Here is a 9,348-nt window from a genome sequence, read left to right as displayed (position 1 = left end):
AGGCCACAACAAAATTTACTTCAGAAAGCAAGAAAAATACCACTCTCAGAATGAGGCAGGAATCCCCATAGTGGAACTTGCCCAGCCTTGCTCATCATTACGCCCAATGCTCAAGAGCTCCATCAACACCTCTGGAGGGGCCGTGGGCAGAGTCCATTGCTCCTTAACCTTCACTTTAAGTGCTCCTCCCTACGCTTCTGGGACCACACTTTCGCGAGCCTCCTACCTCTCTTGATGTTCCTTCTCTGCCTGCACTGTCGCTCCTCCCTGGCCACCACTTCCCTGTAAGAGTCCCCAGAGGCCAATCTAGCCTGTGTCTGAGATGATGTGAGGTGCAAAGTGGTTAAGAAGCAGGTAGAGGAGAATCGTGGATGGGCCAAGGGTGATTTACCTTTAGTATGAGTTCACTGCACCCACTCTGAAAACTGGAACGTTTGGATGAAAAGCCAGCAAATCCAAAAGGAGGTCCTAAAAACGAGACATATGGGTAAAGGCCAACCCCTTTAGGATCCAAAGACAAGCTCCACTGGGCATGGTGACTTTCAAAATGGGACAATAGTTGTAGCCTGAAGTATAATAACTTATTTGGGTTTCTGCCCAGCCCATCTTCTTCCAGAACAGCCTCCCCACCCACAGGCAAGGGTCTCTGCAGCCATATTTAAACCACCTCGCCCTTCCATGAAGACCACCATCAGTTCAACGAGGAATGAACAGCTGACCCACACTAGATAAATTAGATTCCATTTCCCAAAAATTTGGAATTTGAATTCAGAAGCAATGAGTCTGTCTTTGTCTAAAACTATAACATGTAAACTCAAGAGTTATAAAGTCACCATATTCCACCATGCAGATGGGTAAGTAGAAAAATCCCATCTGCAGAGAAAAAAGAAGAATAAAAGAGAGTCACGAAAAGTAGAATGAAACAGATGTGCAGAGAAGACAGAGGTGAAGACAAAGAGGAAACTCTGAAATCTTCCCAGTTACCAGCTCCAGAGGCTTTCAGAGGCTCACCACATCCCTGCTCTTGGATTCCACAAGCCACATACAATAAAATTCCCCTTTGTTTGCCAAACAAACCCAAATCATACAAATAATACAAAAATAAAACTCAGCAAAATAAATTTAGGAAATAAATGGAAAATAAAGCTAAGACTGGATCAATCTTTAACTATCAACCCTCACTAAAATGAGGTGGGCTGTCGCACGTCAGTTCTTCCCAGGCCTACCCTAGTTCCAGTATAAAGGCAAGCCACAAGAGTAATTGCTCTGTGTCTAGGCTGGTGGTTAGAATCAGTGCTCCTTGCAATGCTGTATAATTTACAACAAAGAGGAAAAGGAGGCAAAAATAAAACTCAAAGTGAAACTGAATCCAGCTACTGCTCCCCTTCCCATATTAGAATATTTTTCTCAAAGTGAATCCTCCAGAGAAGAAGACATCACAAAGAAAACAGATGGTTACTTTAAGGCAAGTAGGAGACACTCCACATTGCCTTTCCCTCACTGTTTTGTTTTTTTTTTTAACAGGAAGGACTTAAGCAGTTATGGTTATTCCTCACATACATTTCAGCCATCCTGTTTATGCTGTGCCAAAGATAGACAGATAATTGTACTATTGCACTACAAAACAAGCAGCTGAATGTGGAATGGGACTCAGAAATGGAAACCTTGTCAGTTAATATTAGTGAATCATCACATGAAACAAATTGTTCACTTTTTGCTCAGGCCATTAGCTGCAAAGATGAAAAGAATTGCTCTCCCGACTCATAACATTCCAATTTCCTATTTTTACTTAGCACTTCCCTTTCCTGCTCAGCAAATAAAATGCATTTATATTCTGGAATTAATTTGTTCCCTCTGACCAGGAGTTTATTTTTGTCAGAGACAACCTTAAGCAATTGTTTTCTGAAATAGAGCCTTGGAAATGCGGTACCTCTGACATGAAGGGGACTGATTAGGCCTTCCTTATAGTAGACAGTCTGGTGACTGGAACAGAATACCCACCAACCACTCTGCCCTCTATTGCAGTTTTCCAGAGCTACACAGTTGTGGAATGGCTCAGAGTCCACTTGCCACAATTCAATGAGATAGATAGATGATAAATATAGATAGATAGATGATAGATAGATAGATAGATAGATAGATAGATAATAGATAGATAATGATCATGATAAGTCTGTAAATAAGGTATTTGCATTCCTAGTTTACAGAAAACTAAACTGAGTATCAATAAGTCTACAGTGATCACCCAGCTAGCTAGTAACAGATAGATATTAGATAATAGATAGATAATGATCATGAAAAGTCCCTAAATAAGGTATTTGCATTCCTAGTTTATAGAAAACCAAACTGAAAGAAAGTATCAATAAGTCTATAGTGATCACCCAGCTAGCTAGTAAGCAGAGAAATCAGAACTTGTACTTCTATTTACCTGATTTCAAAACCCATGTTCTCTCTACTATACTCTGGAAGAGAATTTTTGTTTAAAGGTGCCTAATTCTAATGAAAATCAGATCATCCTATGAGTTACAGTGAAAAACTAGGACAGCAAAAGTCTTATCCAGTTACCTAAGCTGCCTCTCAGCTTAAGTTGAATTTGCTTTGCTATTCTTTTTCCATGGAACAAACCAGTGACCTACAGAATGAATTTCAAGTTGTCACCTAGAACCAATTAAACACATCTGTTGAGCAATTTTGCCAGCCACATCTTACTGGAATGAAGTCACACCACTCCCAACATTAGAGGAGGACAAACAGGTCAGGTATCCCATATTTCCATGCCACATGCTAAGCCAAAAGGATACAAATAGTATAGGCATATCTCATTTTATTGCACTTCACTTTATCATGCTTCACAGATACTGTGTTTTTTATAAATTTAACATTTGAGGCAACCCTGCATCAAGCAAGTCTATCAGTGTCATTTTTCCAACAGCATGACCTCACTTTGTGTCTCTATATCACATTTTGATAATTCTTGCAATATTTCAAAACTTTTTCATTATTATTATGTCTGTAATAATGAATGTGACCAGTAATCTTTGATATTACTATTGTAATTGTTTTAGGGCTCCATGAAATGTACCCATATCGTACAAACTAAATCAATGAATGCTGTATGTGTTCTGACTGCTCCACCGACCAGCCATTCCCCATCTCCCCCACTCTCCTGGGACCTCCCTATTCCCTGAGACCCAACAATGTTGAAATTAGGCCAGTTAATAACCCTACAGTGGCCTCTAAGTGTTTTAGTGAAAGGAAGAGTTGCATGTCTCTCACTTTAAATCAAAAGCTAGAAATGATTAAGCTTAGTGAAGACAGTATGTCAAAAGCCAAGATAGGCCAAAAGCTAGGTTTCTTGTGCCAAAAGTCAAGCTGTGAATGCAAAGGAAAAGTTCTTGAAGGAAATGAAAAGTGCTATACTAGTGAACACACTAATGATAAGAAAGCAAAACAGCCTTATTGCTGGTATGGACAAAGTTTGAGTGGTCTGGATAGAAGATCAAACCAGCCACAACATTCCCTTAAGCCAAAGCTTAATCCAAAGCAAGACCCTAATTCTCTTCAATTCTTTCGAGGCTGAGAAAGATAAAGAAATTTCTGAAAAAAAATTTGAAGGTAGCAGAGATTGGATCATGAGGTTTAAAGAAAGAAGCTATCTCCATAACATTAATGTGCAAGGTGAAGCAGCAAGGGCTGAGCCACAGCAAGTTACCCAGAAGATCTAGCTAAGATCACTGATGAAAGTGTCTACACTAAACAACAGATTCTCCACGTAGACACAACAGCCTTCTACTGGGAGAAGACACCACATCTAGGACTTTCATAGCTAGAGAGGAGAAGCCAATGCCTGGCCTCAAAGCTTCAAAGGACAAGTTGACTCTCTTGTTAGGGGCAAATGCGGCTGATGACTTTGAGTTGAAGGCAATGCTCATTGACCATTCTTAAAGTTCTAGTGCCCTTACGAATTGTGCTAAATCTACTCTGCCTGTTCTCTATAATTGGAACAACAAAGCATGGATGACAGCACATCTGTCTATAGCATGATTTAATGAATATTTTAAGCATATTGTTTAGACCTACTGCACAGGAAAACAAAAAGATTCCTTTCAGAATATTACTGCCCATTGACAATGCACCAGTCACTCAAGAACTCTGATGGAGATGTACAAGGGTATTAATGTTGTTTTTATGCCTGCTAACACAACATCCATTCTGCAGCCAATGGGTAATTTTGACATTCAAGTCTTATTATTTAAGAAATACATTTGGTAAGATTATAACTGCCATAGATAGTCATTTTTCTATCCATTTTCATGGATTTGGGCAGAGTAAATTGAAAACCTTCTGGAAAGAATTCTAGATGTCATTAAGAACATTCATGATACATGGGAGGAAGTAAAAATATCAACATTGATAGGAGTTTGGAAGAAATTGATTCCAGCCCTCATGGATGTCTTTGAAGGGTTCAAGACTTCAGTGGAGGAAGTAACTGCCAATGTGATAGAACTAGCAAGAGAAGTAGAATTAGAAGTAGAGACTGAGGATATGACTGAATTGCTACAATCTCATGATAAAACTTGAACAGATGAGGAGTTGCTTTTTATAGATGAGCAAAGCAGGTGGTTTCTTGAGACGGAAGCTACTCTTGGTGAAGACACTATTAACATTGTTGAAATGATAACAAAGGATTTACACTATTCCATAAACTTGACTGATGTGGCAATGGCAGGGTTTGAGAGGATTGACTCCAATTTTGAAAGAAGTTCTACGGTAGATAAAATGGTATCAAACAGCATTACATGCTACTGAGAAATATTTCAAGAAAGGAAGAGTCAATCAATGCAGCAAACTTTATGGTTTTCTTATTTTAAGAAACTGCCACAGGCACCCGAACCTTCAACAACCACCACTATAAACAGTCAGTAGCCGTCAACATCGAGGCAAGACCAACCCTCCACCAACAAAAAGATTATGATTCACTGAAGGTTCAAATGATCATTAGCATCTTTTAGCAATAAAGTATTTTTAATTAAGATATGTGCATTGTTTTTTTAGACATAATGCTATTGCCACTTAATATGCTACAGTGTATTATAAATATAACTTTTATTTATTATATGCACTGGAAAGCCAAAACAGTTGGGTGAATTGTTTTATTGTGAAATTTGATTTATTGCAGTGATCTGCAACTGAACCCACAATATCTCTGAGGTATGTCTGTACTTCTCCAGGAAGCTGTGATTCCCAGAACAAAGAAGAAAAGTGTGAAGAAAGTAAATCTAAAATCTCCCGCCTCTTCTCTTGTGCTTTTATCATGAGTGTTAGCACTTTTCTGATGCCAATGATAGCAGTAGGAAAATGAGAGCAGGAGAGGGACAATTTATTAGTTCACAGACCTAGAAAGTCCAAGGTAAAACTAGCTACAGGCACAGCTAAATCTGTGAGCTCGACAATGTCACAGCTAAATCTGTGAGCTTGACAATGTCATTAAGACATTGTCTCATTTACTCTTCACCATGCATTCTCTATATGGTGGCCCACAGAAGTACCAAACTCACTTTTTACCGCCTTATAATCAGAGAAGAAAGTAGCACACCTTTTTCTCAACGGTTTCAAAAAAGTCCAGGGTTTGACTTTAATTGGCCCAACGCAGGTCATGGCCCACTTCTGAACCAATCACTGTAACCAGAAGAATATAGTAGCTCATTGACTATTGACCAAACCTTGGTTATAAGCCCATCCCTAGAATTGACAGGTGGAATCAGCCACACCTCAGGTATAGACTAAGTTGGGGGTGGGATTCACAAAATGAAAAATGGGGGTGCAGTTGCCGGACAAAGAAGACATGGATATCAGGTAAACAGCAGCTGGTAAGTATGAATAGAGTGACAGCCATCCTAAAAGACATATTTCCAACATGGAAAAATAGCCTACATAGGCTAGGAGTTTGTAGGAGTAATGGGGCTTTTTCCCTCTGTTCTCAGGCAGAAGCTCAAGAGGCAGACTCAGTCTGGCAATTAGCTGTCAGCTCATCACCAATTCAAATGTCCTGGAGTGGGCCGTGCTGATGATCTGTACTTGCAGTAATCATTTGGCTGGGTGAATCAAATTATACTTTCCAATGCCACTTCAAATCAGGATTGCTATGTCTGCATTCATTTTCAGTGGTATTACCGTGCAAGTTATTTTCTTTGATATTGACTATACGTGGGCAAGGGAGGAATTAGGCTTCTTTTAAGTCCTGCTCAACAGGAAAGACCAAAAAGGTTTAGAGATTTGTGAGGAGACTAATTAGGATCCATTCCAATTTAATGGCTAGGCTTTCACACTGAAATAGATAGGGAAACATGTTCTGCCCTTGCAAGGTAGAGATTTTCCTTCCAAGTAGCTATCTGATTTGGAAACCTCATTCTTTCATAATGCCACGTGCGGTGATCAATCAGATGTAATGATCAAAAGGAAGTTTGCCACAATCAATCCCGATAAACAAATAACTGCTATAGTAGCAAACCTAGTGTGTTCTTCACTTCAAATTCACTTGCCAATAATTGGCCTCATTAACGTCTGTGAAGTTAGCTGTTCACTAAATTTGGGCAAGCTGTACATTAGATGTGTTCAGTGGTTTGCAAACCTTTGGGAATAACAGACCTACTGAATCAGCATCTTGCTAGTTCCCTGAAAATGAACAAGCTAAAAAGCAAGGAGACGGCAAGGGATCTAGAAAAAGTGGAGCGAACAGAAACTTCCTACCACCTTGGAATAATTAATATTTTCTTTCTCAACCTATAAAATGAAGGCCAGCTTTGCATCTTTTTTTAAAGATTTGATTTTGACAGAAAATGAACTTGATTTCTTTGTACCATCTAGCTTTCAAATTACCCTGCCCACATCTGTCAGATGTTTTTGTTGTTCAATTATAAAAACTGTATCCAGACTGGATTATGAGAATGCTGTTTACAGGCACCATAACCACAGATGCCCTTGGGTTGAACATCAGGCTCACTGCAATCTTCCCCAAGAAGGAAACATACTTCCAGCTGCTGCACCAGACCCATCCTTCTTGGAGAGAGGACGAAATCACAGAAAGTGAACCCTTTCTGAAATATCTGAAATACTCATTTGGGGAGATGGGAGACAATAAAAAGAGTGGAAATAGACTTAACTAATTCACTTACATTTATATGGCCTATTCCTATAGCAATGGCCAGAGTGGGCAGTGAACACAACTATTCAGTTTGCCTGGGGCTTGGGGAGCTTTTATTGTCCTGAATTACCCTATGTGTCAGCACCACCAACATTCACCAATAATACCTCATTTTCTACTTCATTTAGGTTTCTGCCATCACTGTCTGTGAGTCGCAAGAAAAAAAAAATGACATTTGCTTTCCAGTCTAGCTTTCCTTCCACAAGAGCTGGTCAGAGAAAGTTCAGCCTGATGTTATTTTGTCAAAGGAAGCTTTAAGTATCTGTGGAAGACACAGGTGATCATTGGATGACTACTTTGCCAGTCGAATGAGAATCGAATCAGGTACCAGTTATTCCAGTTTCCCCTTGTTTTTTATCTGATGGTTCTCACCCACCCACTTAACTTTGTAACCTATTTGACTACAACTAGTTTTAATAACATCTGCTGTGATCCAGCAAGATACTGACTTCGCAGATCCTCAGTATTGCAATGGCCTCCTAACTGGCTTTGCAGCTTCTAACTCTTTTCCCCATCTCTCCATCCAACCCCACCACACTCCCCACCCACACAGCGGCCTGAGCAAGCTCTGAACAATGTAAATCAGCTCATGTCACTTTCTTCCTTACAGCTCTCCAGTGGCTTTCCACTGCTTGGAGTACGCCTGACCCCTTAGGAAACCCTGTGTTATCTCTCATCCTGGCCTCCCATGCTGCCCTTATATTATTCCATTCTAGACCACTGTCAATCTGTCCTTTCCTCAAACACATCAACCTCATTTCTGCCTTAGACCCTTTGGTCTTTCTGGTCCCTCTGCCAGGAACACTTTCCATGGCCCTCTTCGTGCCTGGCTTCTTCTCATCCCATGGTTCTTGGTCAAATACCTGCTGCACAGAAAGGCCTTCCCAGTCCCCTGACTCCAACTCCCCACTGTTCTTTATCAAATCACCCTGGTTATTTTCTTCATAAAACTTGCCACGATTTCAAATTATCTGGGTTTTTTGTCTATATCTCCCCACTATAATGTAGGTTCAAAGTGGGTATAAACCTCCTCTGTCTTATTCACAACTACATCCTCAGTATCTGCAGTAGTGCCTGAAAGAGTGCCTGACGTGTTCTAGGAAATGACATGAATGTTTTGAAACCCCAAGTCACATTATAAAGAACCACCATTTTATGTGCCAGAACTGGTTTATTTCGAATATATGTAAAGCTAATACTAGAAGAAGCAGTATCCCACTGTTAATTCCCTTGACTCTCCCCAGAATATGGCAATTTGCATAAGAATCATTTCCCAAAATAAGAGAAAGTCTTTGGAAATTGAAGAAGGAAAAAAAAAAACCTCAGACACACTGGAAAACTCTGGGCTGCTTTCTTATTCATTATAAGTAAGACAAGGTTCATGAGAGTAAGCATCAGGGCTTGATCCTTTAGAAGTTGAAAATTAGATCAAATGAATTGGAGGACAACTACATCTTGTGTTAATGTTTTCCTCCTCGAATGAAGAAAATGAGATGATGTGAGCCATGACTCCATTTGAAAATGAAACTTTGTATTTCTATTTGATTCCACGTTAAAGCACACTGTTTTTCATTTTAGACTTCTCATGTTGGTAAATGTTGCAATACTTTACAATCATTAGGCTCAGGCCCATTTACTATAAGCAAGCAACACACGCACAGATACATCATGCCCATAAAGCATCATTTCTAAATTACACAGTAAATAAATGAGACTAAACCAGAAACCCAAGTCTCACAACTCTTACCACAAATGTGAAAACAAACAAACTTGGGTCAAAGTTCCCCACTCTTAAAAGGTGTAATTTATAAACAGTCCATTACATTCTTATTATGCCAAATAAACTGATCATTCAAGAGCACATTGTATGCCTGACCCTAACTCATAACAGACAAAAATTCTTCACGAATACAGCTAGACTAATCAAGATTTTGGCTACCTTTTGCAAAGTGTGATGCATAAGAAACCTGGTCTTGCCAGGAACTTTGTGTTGATTTCTGATTAACTGATTAGAGAAGTCAGCAGCAAGGCCAAAATAAAGTAACAACTCACATTGAGATGACAGTGAGAAAGTATCTTTAAATTTATAATTGCCCTTGGATCTATTTAATTTAGCTTTAAGTCATGAGGCATAATTGAGACAA

This window comes from Propithecus coquereli, unplaced genomic scaffold, assembly GCF_000956105.1.
Source record: "Propithecus coquereli isolate 6110/MARCELLA unplaced genomic scaffold, Pcoq_1.0 Scaffold172, whole genome shotgun sequence".
Taxonomy (NCBI): Eukaryota; Metazoa; Chordata; class Mammalia; order Primates; family Indriidae; genus Propithecus; species Propithecus coquereli.
This window is presented reverse-complemented; position numbering follows the sequence as displayed.